The sequence below is a fragment of the Hyaena hyaena genome, unplaced genomic scaffold, assembly GCF_003009895.1.
Source record: "Hyaena hyaena isolate Hyena2069 unplaced genomic scaffold, ASM300989v1 scaffold_503, whole genome shotgun sequence".
Lineage (NCBI taxonomy): Eukaryota > Metazoa > Chordata > Mammalia > Carnivora > Hyaenidae > Hyaena > Hyaena hyaena.
Window position 1 is genome coordinate 644,076 of NW_024081132.1, and position 13,642 is coordinate 657,717.

General features: G+C 38.1%; 1 protein-coding gene and 1 non-coding gene across 3 annotated transcripts in view; one reads left to right on the plus strand and one right to left on the minus strand.

Moving 5' to 3' along the window:
• MAST2 (microtubule associated serine/threonine kinase 2) overlaps window positions 1–13,642 on the minus strand; it is a 135,301-nt gene that overhangs the window by 92,894 nt on the left and 28,765 nt on the right. The gene's annotated exons all lie outside the window — the stretch shown is intronic.
• Window positions 4,431–4,537, plus strand: LOC120247099. Its single transcript, XR_005532219.1, has one exon. It is a non-coding gene; the product is annotated as a U6 spliceosomal RNA (small nuclear RNA).

The window sequence follows — 13,642 nt, forward strand, 5'->3', positions numbered from 1 at the left end:
TCTGAGGTCCTGAGCTGAAAGGCCAGGGGCAGAAATACAATACCGTCTCTAGTCCAAGGAGAAGATACTTTCATTTCCATTTGTTTCTCACATTCATGGGGCTTGTATAGGCAGCTTTGACAGTAAGTTTAAATACAAATTTGCTTTCAAGGCAAGAATAAAGATCGTCATCATTAACCCAGTTCCCCAGGTACCTAAGCTCCCCTAAAATGATATCTAACTCAATTTTCAGAATTAGAAGCTTCATAGGCCCCTGCCAGGGACCAGTGTTTTGACCTTGAATTTATAAAGCCAGCCCAGCCCTCTTGGCATCTCCAAGGCAGAGTCTTTATCCAAGCAAATGAAAGTGTGTTAGTTGGCATTAGTTCTTTTCCTGACATGTGCCAGTTTCCACTCAGAGACCCCAGCCTCCTTACTGAATCCGCAGACATGGTGCTCCCAGTCTCTCTCTCCTCCGTTTCATCATTTTCCTGGCTACTCAAGCTTTTGCCCTCTCACACTCGGGAGTCTTGGCAGGAAGTTCTCTCACACAAGGGGTATGCAGTCTATAAGCCAAAGGAAACTTACAAAGGTTTCCCAAACTTAAGAGAAAAATTAAAGCACTGTTCTTCTAAAACATAATATTCAAAATCCCTCCCCACCCCCACTGCAAAAGACTTAAAAGCCCAGGAGGCAGCAATGAGGCACAGTGAGGAGTCCCAGATCCCAAATGAATCAGCTGTCCTCTGATCTGCCTGACATCATTCACACTCAGCCTGTAACAAATCAGAGCGTCAGAGAGCACCTTGTTCCTCCTCAGTGACAAGAACCAAACTCCCTCCCCCACAAGTCAGTTGCAACCTCCAACCCTGAGGCCTGGTAGCAGTGAAGACTCTGGCAAAAACTGTAAATACCAACTTAAAAACTCACACTGGGACAGAAATACCATTAACTCGGGAGGTTTGGGCCACTACAGAACACTATCCCCTCCCTGTTCTATAGTGGGCAGGGGATTGGAAGAAAGCATATTAAGATCCCAAATTGGTAAATTAAGGAGCTAAAAATACATGGGCATTTCTGCATTATTATTCATTCCCAAGCCCAGGTCAGGTGAAGGATGACAGTGTTAATGTTAGGGCTCAAAGCATAGCCATTATTCAAATTCAAATTTGACCAATTTAAATAAACTCTGTAGTCCCTCCATAAACAAAGTTCAGCATCCTTTTTGATTCAATTTCTATTACTCTCTAATCACTTGAATAACCTTGTGGTGAGAAAAGCCATAGGAAAGCTAAGAAAATAAGCCCAGAAAGTACTGGTTTAACTTCAGCCAGTAACTATTAATAAAATCATTTGCATGGCAGATGTTACACAAGACATTAAGGTGAGCTACAGAAGAACTCTAAAGAAGTGTAAGCTACTTAACTTTATATGTTTTGTTTTCCCCATCTGTAGAATGCCAACAATTAAGGTGCCTACTATATAGGTTGTGGTAAAGATTAATATATGTAAAACAGAAAAGTGCCTAGCACAGAGGAAATGCTATAGAAGCATTAGCTGTTATTATAGGTCTTGTCCTCCAGGAGCTAGCTCCCAATGTAGAGGAGATAAGCGCAAACACATAAAAAACCATCTGATAAAAACAGCTTGGCCTGAAGAAAGCCAAGTGATCAGGTAAAGCCAAGTGATCAAACAGAACTAAACAACAACAGCTAAGGGAGCCAGAGTAAGCAAAAGTCTTGGTCCCCTGCTTCAGAGCACCTGCCAACTCATTTATCTAGATGACAAAGTATGTCAAACTGTTTTTCTAGCGTAACATTCAAAGGACTAATTCATACCCCAACCAATAGTTTTTCAGCTGCAGGTCACAACTCTTTATTAACTCATAAAATCAATTCAGGAAGTCAGGACCAACATTTTCTTAAAAGGGAAACAGAATGAAATAGAATAGAAAATATCAGAGTGCTTCACGCAGTAAGAACTGTTTTATGAAGTGTGTATGTTTGTGACATCTATGGACAAACTCATGTGGTGGGCTGCAATGTAAAATCTATTTGTTATTAAGGGTCAGAGTCGGGGTGCCTGGGGGGCTCAGTCAGTTAAGCATCTGACTTCGGCTCAGGTTATGATCTCATGGTTTGTGAGTTTGAGACCCACCTCAGGCTCTGTGCTGACAGCTCAGAGAAAATGGAAACAGAAATCTATAACCTGTCAACAAGTACTGAGTCCCACTTTGGGAAACTTTTGTGATATTATCAGGGTCAGTCACAAAAGCCCACACTCCCACAACTAAGAAACCAGCTGTGGTCTATCCCCATCTCAGGCCAAGTTAAGGCCAGCCTTAAGTTTCTACTCAGCATTGTCCATTCTCTAATACTCAAGCGCATGCTCCTGAACAATAGTTAATAGTGATATAATAATGATGACATAACAGGAACCAACATTTATACATTTATAAGTACTTACTATGTACTAGATTCTATTCTAAGCATGTTATACATAATACCCAGGTAGTCCTCATCACAGTCCTATGATATATGTGCTATTATTATTCTCATTATTAAAAAAAAAAAAAAAAAAGAAGGCACAAAGATGTTAAAATCATGCCAGCAGTAAAGGGGAAAGTACACTCTCTTCAATATATTTGCACCTAGTTACCCTCCATATGAATATGTATGCTAGCCAGAAGTATTCCTGTCTTCAGCCAAGTTGGTGAACTGAAGTAATCTCTAGAATCAGTGATATGAACCATTGTGCTATAAATACCTTTCAGCAGAAGATTCTGACAACAGCAGCAAACACACTTCTCTAGCCTGCTGTGCAATAATAAATTGGGAGATGAGACAGAGCATGAAGATCCTTAAATAGTGCTAAAGGTTAGAAAATACTTGATTTTTAGAGAATGGGAGTCATATTTCACGTCCTTCATCTGACCCAAAGAAGATATCACTCTTACTCATGGGTTTAACATCCCCACACAAAGCACTTTCTTTAAACTTACTGGCATTATAATACATTTGTGCCAATATTTCTGTGGCTGTGTCAGCACAGGGCTTAACATTTCCCTGGGATTGGATAGCGCTCAACAATTTGAGGTATGGAAAATTAAAAATCTACTTTTTCTTATTTGTTCACACAACTATTTATCGACTGCATTACTACCCTTAGGCCTGGCAAGAAGAGTCACTGCCTAGGCTTCTCACTTTGGCAGTTCTCCAAAATAACAAACACACAAAAAATAAATTCATTAAAGAAATGGGTTGCCTCTATCACACTTGTGATCTGGAATTCAGTACTGACAAAGCAGAACCCTCAAAATCCATTCTCATGACTTATACTGTTCAAATCCCAGGAAAACACTTGCCCACATGTTTCTTCCTATATATATTTTTTTCTTCCTATGTATATTTTAAGAAGACAACCATGTCACATTGCTATTATGGACTGTGAAACTGCAAACATCAGAGAGAATTCGGCTGAGATTATAAAGTATCTGAACAGCAAAGGGCCTTAGAAGCAAAAAGACAAATTAATTAACCTGTCAAATCCTTCCTCCTCTCAGATAACATGAATAAAATAGGTTTCTTGGCTAATCCAAGTATGGTTCCATATACAACCCAACAACTATTTACTTAATTTCCTTCTGTTCAGATTCATGGTTCTAAAGATATTCATCATTTACTTCAGTATTCATAACAGAGCACATGGCAGCTGAAGAACATTTTGCAGAATTAAGGAATTCAAATCAACAGTGAATTTATTTATGTGCAGGTCTAGACATAGCATATGTAAGGCCATAGGCTAATTTTCTATGCTGATAATTGTATAGTTAATGCTAAAATTAAAACGTTATAAAAATATATACTTAGGATTGCCCGGGGGGCTCATCAGTTGAGTGTCCAAGTCCAACTCTTGATTTCAGCTCAGGTCATGATCTCACAAGTCATGAGTTTGAGCCCCATGTCAGGCTCTGCACTAACAGCACGTAGCTTGCACGAGATTCTCTGTCTCCCTCTCCCTGCCTGCCTCTGTCTCTCTGTCTCTCTCTCTCAAAAATAAACATTAAAAAAATATATATACTCAGATGTATCTATAAATCACAAATTTTTTAAATTTAGCTTAAAATTTTTTTAATATTTAAAAACAATAATAATCTTAAAAGGATGAAAATTTTCAGTTTTTTACTTTATTTTTTTATTTTTTTTTTAAATGTTTTATTTATTTCTAGGAGAGAGAGAGAGAGACAGCGTGAGCAGGGGAGGGTCAGAGAGAGAGGGAGTCACAGACTGAAACAGGCTCCAGGCTCTGAGCTGGCAGTCAGCACAAACCCCAACACGGGGCTCGAACCCACGAACCGCGAGATCATGACCTAAGCGAAAGTCGGACGCTCAACCGACTAAGCCACCCAGGCGCCCCTACTTTATATTTTTATAAAAATAAAATTCAAACTTGTGCTCACTTTGGTAGCACATATACTAAAACTGAAATGATCCAGAGGAGATTAGCATGGCCCCTGAGCAAGGATGACACACAAGTTCATAAAGTATCCCATATTTTTATAGTTTGCAATATATCTTTGAAAACTGAAAAAATATATATATTCAAACTTGGTACTCCATGAATACAATTACATTTTCTTTTTAAATCCTATAGATCACCATAATAATGAGTACGAGATATAATCATGACAGAGACAGAAAAGCAGGAAAGTAGAACTTAAACAGAAAATCTACAAGTAAGTTGGTCTGCTTAAATTAAAAAACAAAACTAATGAAAGTGAACAGACTTCACTGCACACAGAAGGCACACATACAATTATTAGCACTAAAGAAAAGGCTGAATAAACAGGAAATAAGCCATCATATTCAAAGAACAGAAGTAAATGCCAATATAGATGCATGTATAATTGTTCTTAATATTATCTATCTACTGTTTAGCCAGATATAAAGGCTTTTTTTCCCCTCCTGTGGTTTAACAGTGATCACAGAAAACAAAGAAAAATTTATAGGTTTAATGTAAATTATTTTGAAATTTGATGCTAAAATGGCTAAACATTTGAGCTGGTTGAAAATGATGAAACAAATGGTCACTGGCAAGAATAAAGATTGAAATTATTAATTTTACTGATAAAAAAGTAAGAAAAAGTATACCTAACTTTTAAAAAATATATCTATAACTCAATTCTATAGATTATAACAGGGACAAAAGTCATGTTAAACAACTTTGTTAAATGTATTCAGTTACTTAAGAAGGAAAATGACAAAGTAGAAATGATAATTTCATTAACTTGAAACAAAATACAGGTTCTAACTTATGAGAGAACTAAGGAAGAACTCTAAATTTTAGGCAGTAAGATTGTCAAACTTTCACCTGCAACTATGAGAGTTATGGAAACAAAACTAGCTATTCTGCTACAAAGCCCCATAAAACTAGACAAACTATATGAAGCAGTGGTTTACAGACACTGAGAAAAGGCAACACAAAAATGCAAACTCAGAAAAAAGGGAAACATTCGCGTTGTCCCAGCCCTCTGCTTGGGAATAATTTTCTTACAGAGACACAGACAGCTATAGTTTAAGCAAAACATAGCAGTTCCACTAAGCTGAGAAGGCACACGTTAGAATGCAAAGTAGCTGATCAAATACACATTGAACATATATCAAGAAAGACCACAGGCTAGGCCATGAAAGAAGTCTCAAGAAATTTCAAAAGACTGAAATCCTATAAAGTATGTTATCTAAACACAAAAGAACTCAAAATCAATTACAATTTTTACACAATTTCCCAACATCTGAAAATTAAACCACACTTCTAAATACACTATTGATCAAGGTGAAATGAGAAAGGAAATCAGAAAATATTTTAGATATTTTTAAAATGACTACACAACATATTAAACCTTATAGCAGGCAGCTAAAGGAGTGCTTAGAAGGAAATTATAGCTTTAAATGCTTACATTAAAAAAGGAAAATCTAAAATCACTAATTTATGCCTTATATAAAAACTGAAAAAAAAATTTTAAATAAAAAATCAAAATACAAGACTACATAAAAGTAAAAGCAGAAATCAAAGACTGAAACACTGTCTGTCAAGTATAACTCAGTTAAAAACAAACAAAAAACAAAACAAAACAGAGACAGAAGAGCCCTGTCATGAGCTCTAACAGCAATCTTAAAGGTTCAAGACATGCTTCTAAAAAGAAATCAATGACCAAAAAAAGAAAGAAAAAATTAACAAAGCCAAAAGCGGGTTCTTTGAAAATATTAATATAATTAATAAAAATCCTAGTAAGACAGGGGCACCCAGCTGGCTCAGTCAGTAGAACATGTGACTCTTGATATTGGGGTTGTGAGTTCAAGTGCCACGTTGGGTGTAGAGTTTACTTAAAAGAAAAAAGAAAAATCCTAGTAACATAAATGAAGAAGCAAAGGAGAGAAAACATAAATTATCATTCTTAGGAATAAAAGATGGGCTATAGTAACACTTCAACAGACAACAAAAGAATGAGAATACCAGAACAATTTATGCCAATACCTTAAATTAAAAAGCTCAAAAACTATCTTACCAAAATTGACTTAGGATATGGACAAAATGAATTATGCTAAGTGACATAAGCCAGACATAAAAGGGAAAATACTGTGTGATTCTACTCACATGAAGTACTATAACAGATGAATACACAGAGAGAGAAAGTACAATACAACTACCAGGGACTGGGTAAAAGGGAGAATGGTAAATTATTTCTTAAAGGCCACAGAGTTTATACTTGAGGTGATGAAAACGTTTAGAAATATAATGGTGATGGTTGTACAACATTGTGAATGAACTTAATGCCATTAAATTGTATATTTGAGAATGTGTACAATTCATTGGAAAAATGTTATATGTATTTTATCACAATCTTTAAAATAAAAAATAATAATTCAAAAGGAACTAAGACCCAAATGTAAAGGCTAAAATAACAATTTCTAGAAGAAAACACGGGAGAAAATCTTCATGATCTCAGGACAGACAAGGATTTCTTGGAGAGAAGATGAATACTCACAAATTGGGCTCACAATAAAAAATAAAAATTCACAAGCTGAACAATATCAAAATTTTGCTCTTTGAAAGATACCATTACAAATATTTTTCAAAGGAAAAAGGCAAGCCACAGACTGGAGGAATATAGTCACAATATATCTGACCAAAGATCTATATCTGGAATATATAAATATCTCTTACTCAGTAATAATAATTAAAACCAAACAATTCATTTTAAGGGACCAAATGACTGGAGCACACATTTCACAAAAGAAGTTATACATATAGCCAATACGTACATGAAAAACATGCTCAACATAATTTTTCATCTGGCAAATACAAGTTAAAACTATAATGAGATACCACTACCCACCTACTAGAATGACTAAAATTTAAAGTCTGACCATAACAAGTGTTAGTATGGATGTGGGCCAACTAGAACTCTCAATATCACTAGTGGGAATATAAAATAGTACAACCATTTTTGGAGAATTATGTAATGGTTTTTATAAACTTAAACAAACACTTAACATTTACCATTTGATGGGAAGACAAAAAATAAGAAATCTGGCAGTTTGGCTCTTTCACTTTTTTTTTTTTTTTAATGTTTTATTTATTTCTAGGAGAGGGAGAGACAGCGTGAGCAGGGGACATTAAGAAAGAGAGGGAGTCACAGACCGAAACAGGCTCCAGGCTCTGAGCTGGCAGTCAGCACAGTGCCCGACGCGGGCCTCGAACCCACGAACCGCGAGATCATGACCTAAGCGAAAGTTGGACGCTTAACCGACTAAGCCACCCATGCCCCATGGCTCTTTCACTTTTTAAAAGATTAAAAATATTTTAGTCAAAAGAATTTCCACATAGCAGATATAATGAAATTGACACTGCAATATAAGGAAATCAAAGAAAATGTAAAAAGTACACCTGCATCACGTATTCATTTTCTGCTGAATAACAAATTACCACAAACGTAGCCACTTTAAACAATAAACCTTCACTATTTCAGTTTTTCTGAGTCAAAAATTTAAGCACAGCTTAGCTAGGTCCCTCTGCTTAGGGTCTCACAAAGTGAGACTTTCAGTGTCACCTAGGTTGTATTTTCATACAGAAGACTAGGCTGCAGAAGAGTCTACTTCTAAGCCCAGTAATGTAGTTGGCTGAATTCATTTCCTGGTGGTTGTAAAACTGAGGGCCCCAGCTGCTTGCTGGATATCAACTGAAAGCCACCATTACCTCCTAGAAGCTACTGTGGTTCCTTGCCACATGGGCTTTTCCAAAATGGCTGCCTACTTCATCAAACCAGTACAGTCTCTGTGGTGAGCCTACTAACTACACAAAGTCTTATATACCATAAAATAGTCACAGGAGTGATATCTTATCACATGTACTATGTTCTGTTGGTTAGAAGCAACTCAAAGGCTCTGTCCACATTAAAGGGGAGGAGGAACCCACCAAAGTGTGAACACCAAGAGGAGGAAATTATGGGGGCCACCTTAGATTACGTTCACCATACATGACTATAAAGAAGAGTCACTGCCAAAATAATCCTAAACTGATTTCTATAGACTACTTTGGGGCCAGCAACATATTAAGATTTAATATGGACATACTGCTATTGTTGGTTTTCTTTATAATATCCCAGCACTGAAAAGATTAAAGATCTTAAGAAATGTTATAAGGCCCTAAACATTGCTTTTAAGAAATGGTGAAATTTCAATAAAGGGGACAGTAATTTATAAGATGATATTACAACATTGTGTAATACCTTCTATGATGACAATTAATTAGGAAACTCCATCACAAAGTTTGATTGCGAAATTCATGGTTCATCTGCATCTATTTAGGTTCACCTCTCAATAGAACTTAACTTTTTAAAATGATGTTAATAAATAAAATGGATGAGAGGGAGGCAAGATAGTGGAGAAGTAGGGAGCTCCATACATTTCACTCGCCCCCATCTCTCAAACGGAGAAGGCCTGAAGCCATAGGAACCCTTACAAAATCCTGGAGTTTGGGAGGAAAAGGAGACAGAGTCCGCTAAGAAAACAACCTTATAGGTACGTGAGTGCGAACTGGGGAAGATAAAAACGGCTGGGTCCCAGAGACACGGAGAGGGGGAGGGACCCCCCTTTGCGGGGATCGCGGGGAGTCGAGGGGAAAAGAAAGAGCGGCTGAAACTGCTCAAACTGTCCCTGGAGAAGAGAAAAACCTCGGCTTGGGACACAGAGTGATCGGTTCCCAGCTGTGCAGCTGACTTTAAGCTGGATGTCCCAGGCCCAGGTGACGCCAGGAGAAACGGCTCCTCTACTCTACAGCTTGACCCGGAGGGGAAATGGCCTACCTGAAGCCGCTCCACAGCCCTTCTAGCTTGGCTTGATCCCGAAAAGGTGGCTGGCTTGAAACTGGTCAGAGGGACTCTGCCTTCAGGTTTATATTTCCCACGGTAACGATGGGGCGTGTGGACTAAGATCTGGAAACCAGGCCTGGCTTGGGATATAGAGCACAACCCACCTTGGCTACGCCTGTAGCACAGGGAGATCGGACCCAAAAGAGTGAGTTGCAACGCTTGGTTCAAGAAGGGTCTGGGGCGCCACCATTTTTCTCCCCACAGCCACCAAGGAGGGACCTCAGGGAGCAGCCAGCGGGACCTCAGTGGAGGCTAAGATCTGCCTACACCAAACCATGCCCATCCCCCATAGAGAGCTGCTTTTCTTTTTTTTTTCTTTCTTTCTTTACGGGAGCCCAGGGCAAGACAAACATGGATGTACTGCTGTGATTAATTCTAGATCAATTCTTTCTGTTCAGATATATTTTCCCTTGTCTCATTTGTATCCCTCCCCTCTACCAGACTGGGCACTCTGGTCAGTGGTTTGCTTAAACAGTCACATTTTTTTTTAATGTTTTTTTAATTTATTTTTGAGAGAGAGAGAGAGACAGTGTGAGCAGGGGATGGTCAGAGAAAGAAGGAGACACAGAAACTGAAACAGGCTCCAGGCTCTGAGCTGGCTGTCAGCACAGAGTCCAAAGTGGGGCTCGAACCAACGAACTGTGAGATCATGCCCTGAGCCTAAGCCAGACATTTAACCAACTGAGCCACCCATGCACCCCTAAACAGTTACATTTAATCCATTCTCTAGAGGTATATTTTACACCTCCACTGCTACCTTTCTCTCTCTTCCTCTCTGGAGTACTGAGACTATATAGTTTCTCTGAGGAACATTATTTTCCTTTCTTTCTCCTCACCTCTTACCATATTCTCCTCTTTCTCTGAATTAAGCCTCTTAGTCTCTCTGCCTGGTTATTGTGCAATTTCGCTTCCCCCCTGCCCTGTCATTTCTCTCTTTGTATATGCTCTTCCACAGACTGCCTACACTCTATTCTTTATTTGTAGCTGGGAATTCTGGTTTTATGCTTTTAGACTGTCCTTTGTCTTTGGGGATTTTTTTTCTTTTCTTTTTTCTTTTTCTTTTTATTATTTGTTTTTCCCACTTCCTTTTTTACTTTTCTTCCCCCCCCCTTTTTTTTCTTTTTCCCTTTCATTTGCATGTTTGTTGGATTTCTCTGTGCCTTTGTTCCCTGTGTGTTTGTCTGTTTTCTTTTCCAGGGCTACCTCAAGAAACAAGCCAAAGTACACAAGGTGGAGAGTCCCAAATACCACTACAAGTAGGGAAATAAAATAACCAAAGTCTCAACAAGACAGACCAAGACACAACATTCAAAGAACACTTCCTGAAAGGACAGGCCCTGGATAGTCAAAGAGCCTTCTTTAAGTGCTCACTTAAAACAGCAGTGCTCACAGGTGCAAAGTACATATCAAGCTTTTAAAACTAACAAGAGACAGAAAGCTAGCCAAAATGACAAAACGGAAGAAATGTCCTCTAAAAAAATTCCAAGAAGAAATGACAGCTAAAGAACTGCTCAAAACAGATATAAGCAACATAAATGAACAAGAATTTAGAACAATAGTCAAAAAAATAATCGCTGGGCTTGAAAAAGGCATGGAAGACATCACAGAAACTATTGCTACAAAGACTATGGAGCTTAAAAATAGTTGTGATGATTTAAAAAATGCTATAAATGAGATGCAAAATAAAATGGAGGCGCCCAAAGCACAGATTGAAGAGGCAGAGAGGAGAATAGGTGAATTAGAAGACACAATTATAGAAAAAAAGGAAGCCAAGAAAAAGAGAGATAAACTGATCCAGGAACATGAAAGGAGAGTTTGAGAGCTGAGTGATACAATCAAATGGAACAATATCTGTATCATAGGAATTCCAGAAGAGGAAGAAAGAGGGAAAGGCGCTAAAGGAGTCCTTGAACAAATTACAGCAGAGAACTTCCCCAATCTGGGGGAGGAAACAGACACTGAAATTCAAGCGGCACAGAGAACTCCCCTCAGACGTAACTTGAATCGATCTTCTGCATGACGTATCATAGTGAAACTGGAAAAATATAAGGACAAAGAGAGAATTCTGAAAGCAGATAGGGATAAAAGGGCCCTAACATACAAAGGGAGATCTATCAGAGTGGTGACAGAACTATCTACTGAAACTTGGCAGGCCAGAAAGGAATGGCAGGAAATCTTCAATGTGAAGAACAGAAAAAATATGCAGCCAAGAATCCTCTATCCAGCAAGCCTGTCAGTCAGAAAAGGAGGAGAGATAAAAGTCTTCCCAAATAAAAAAAAAAATTGAAAGAATTTATCACCACTAAATCAGCCCTACAAGAAATCCTGAGGGGGACTCTCTGAGGGAAATATTGCAAGGAATGCAAGATACCAGAGACACCACCACAAGCATGAATCCTACAAAGACCACAATGACTCCAAACCCATATTTTTCAGTAATAACACTGAATGTAAATGGACTAAATGCTTCAATCAAAAGACACAGGGTAGCAGAATGGATAAAAAAACAAAATCCATCTATTTACTGTCTACAAGAAATGCATTTTAGACCTGAGGACACCTTCAGACTGAAAGTAAGGGGATGGAGAAATATATATCATGCTACTGGAAGTCAAAAGAAACCTGGAGTAGCTATACTTATATCAGACAAACTGGACTTTAAAGTAAAGGCAGTAACAAGGGATGAAAAAGGGCATTATGTAATAATTACAGGGTCTATCCATCAAGAAGAGCTAACAATTATAAACGTCTACACACCGAATACGGAAGCACCCAAATACATAAAACAATCACAAACAGAAACAATCTTATGGACAAGAATGTGCTAATAGCAGGGGCTTTAGTACTCCACTTACAGTAATGGATAGATCAACTAGACAGAAAATCACTAAAGAAACAATGGACTAGAATGACACATTGGACCAGATGGATTTGACAGATATATTTAGAACTCTACATCCTGAGACCATGGAATTCACTTTCTTCTCAAGTGTGCATGGCACATTCTCCAAGATAGATCACATACATAGGGTCATAAAGCAGGCCTCAATAAATATGAAAGAATTTAGATCATACCATGCACTTTCAGGCCACAATGCTATGAGACTTGAAATCAACCAAAGGAAAAAGTCTGTAAAATCTCCAAAAACATGGAGGCTAAAGAACACCCTACTAAAGAACAAATGGGCCAATCAGGCAATTAGAGAAGAAATTAAAAAATACATGGAAACAAATGAAAATGAAAATACAACAATTCAAACTCTATGGGATGCAGCAAAGGCAGTCCTAAGAGGAAAGTACATTGCACTACAGGCCTCTTTCAAGAAATTAGAAAAAGCGCAAGTACAAAATCTAACAGCACACCTAAAGGAACTAGAAGGAGAGCAACAAGAGCACCCCAAACCCAGTAGGAGAAGAGAAATAATAAAAATCAGGGTAGAAATAAACAATATAGGGCCACTTGGGGGGCTCAGTTGGTTAAGCGTCCGACTTCAGCTCAGGTCATGATCTCACGGTTCATGGGTTCAAGCCCTGAGTCAGGCTCTGTGCTGACAGCTAGCTCAGAGCCTGAGGCCTGCTTCAGATTCTGTGTCTCCTTCTCTCTCTGACCCTCCCCTGTTCATGCTGCGCCTCCTCCCCCCCCCAGAAATAAATAAAACATTAAAAAATTTTTAAATAAAGAAAGAAACAATATAGAATCCAAAAAAACAGTTGAACAGATCAATGAAACCAAGAATTGGTTTTTTGAAAAAATAAACAAAACTGACAAACCTCTAGCCAGGCTTCTGAAAAAGAAAAGAGAGAGCACCCAAATAGACAAAATCATGAATGAAAATGGACTTATTACAACCAATCCCTCAGAAATACAAGCAATTATCATAGAATACTATGAAAAACTATATGCCAACAAACTGGACAACTTAGAAGAAATGGACAAATTCCTAAACACACTCACTACCAAAATTCACATGAGAAGAGAGAGAAAATCTGAACAGACCCATAACTAGTGAAGAAATTGAATCAATTATCAAAAATCTCCCAACAAATAAGAGCCCTGGGCCAGATGGCTTCCCTGGGGAATTCTACCAGACATTTAAAAGAATTAATACCCATTCTTCTCAAGCTATTCCAAAAAATAGAAATCTAAGGAAAACTTCCAGACTCATTCTACAGCCAGCATCACTTCGATTCCCAAGCCAAACAGAGACCCAGCAAAAAAAAAAAAAAAAAAAA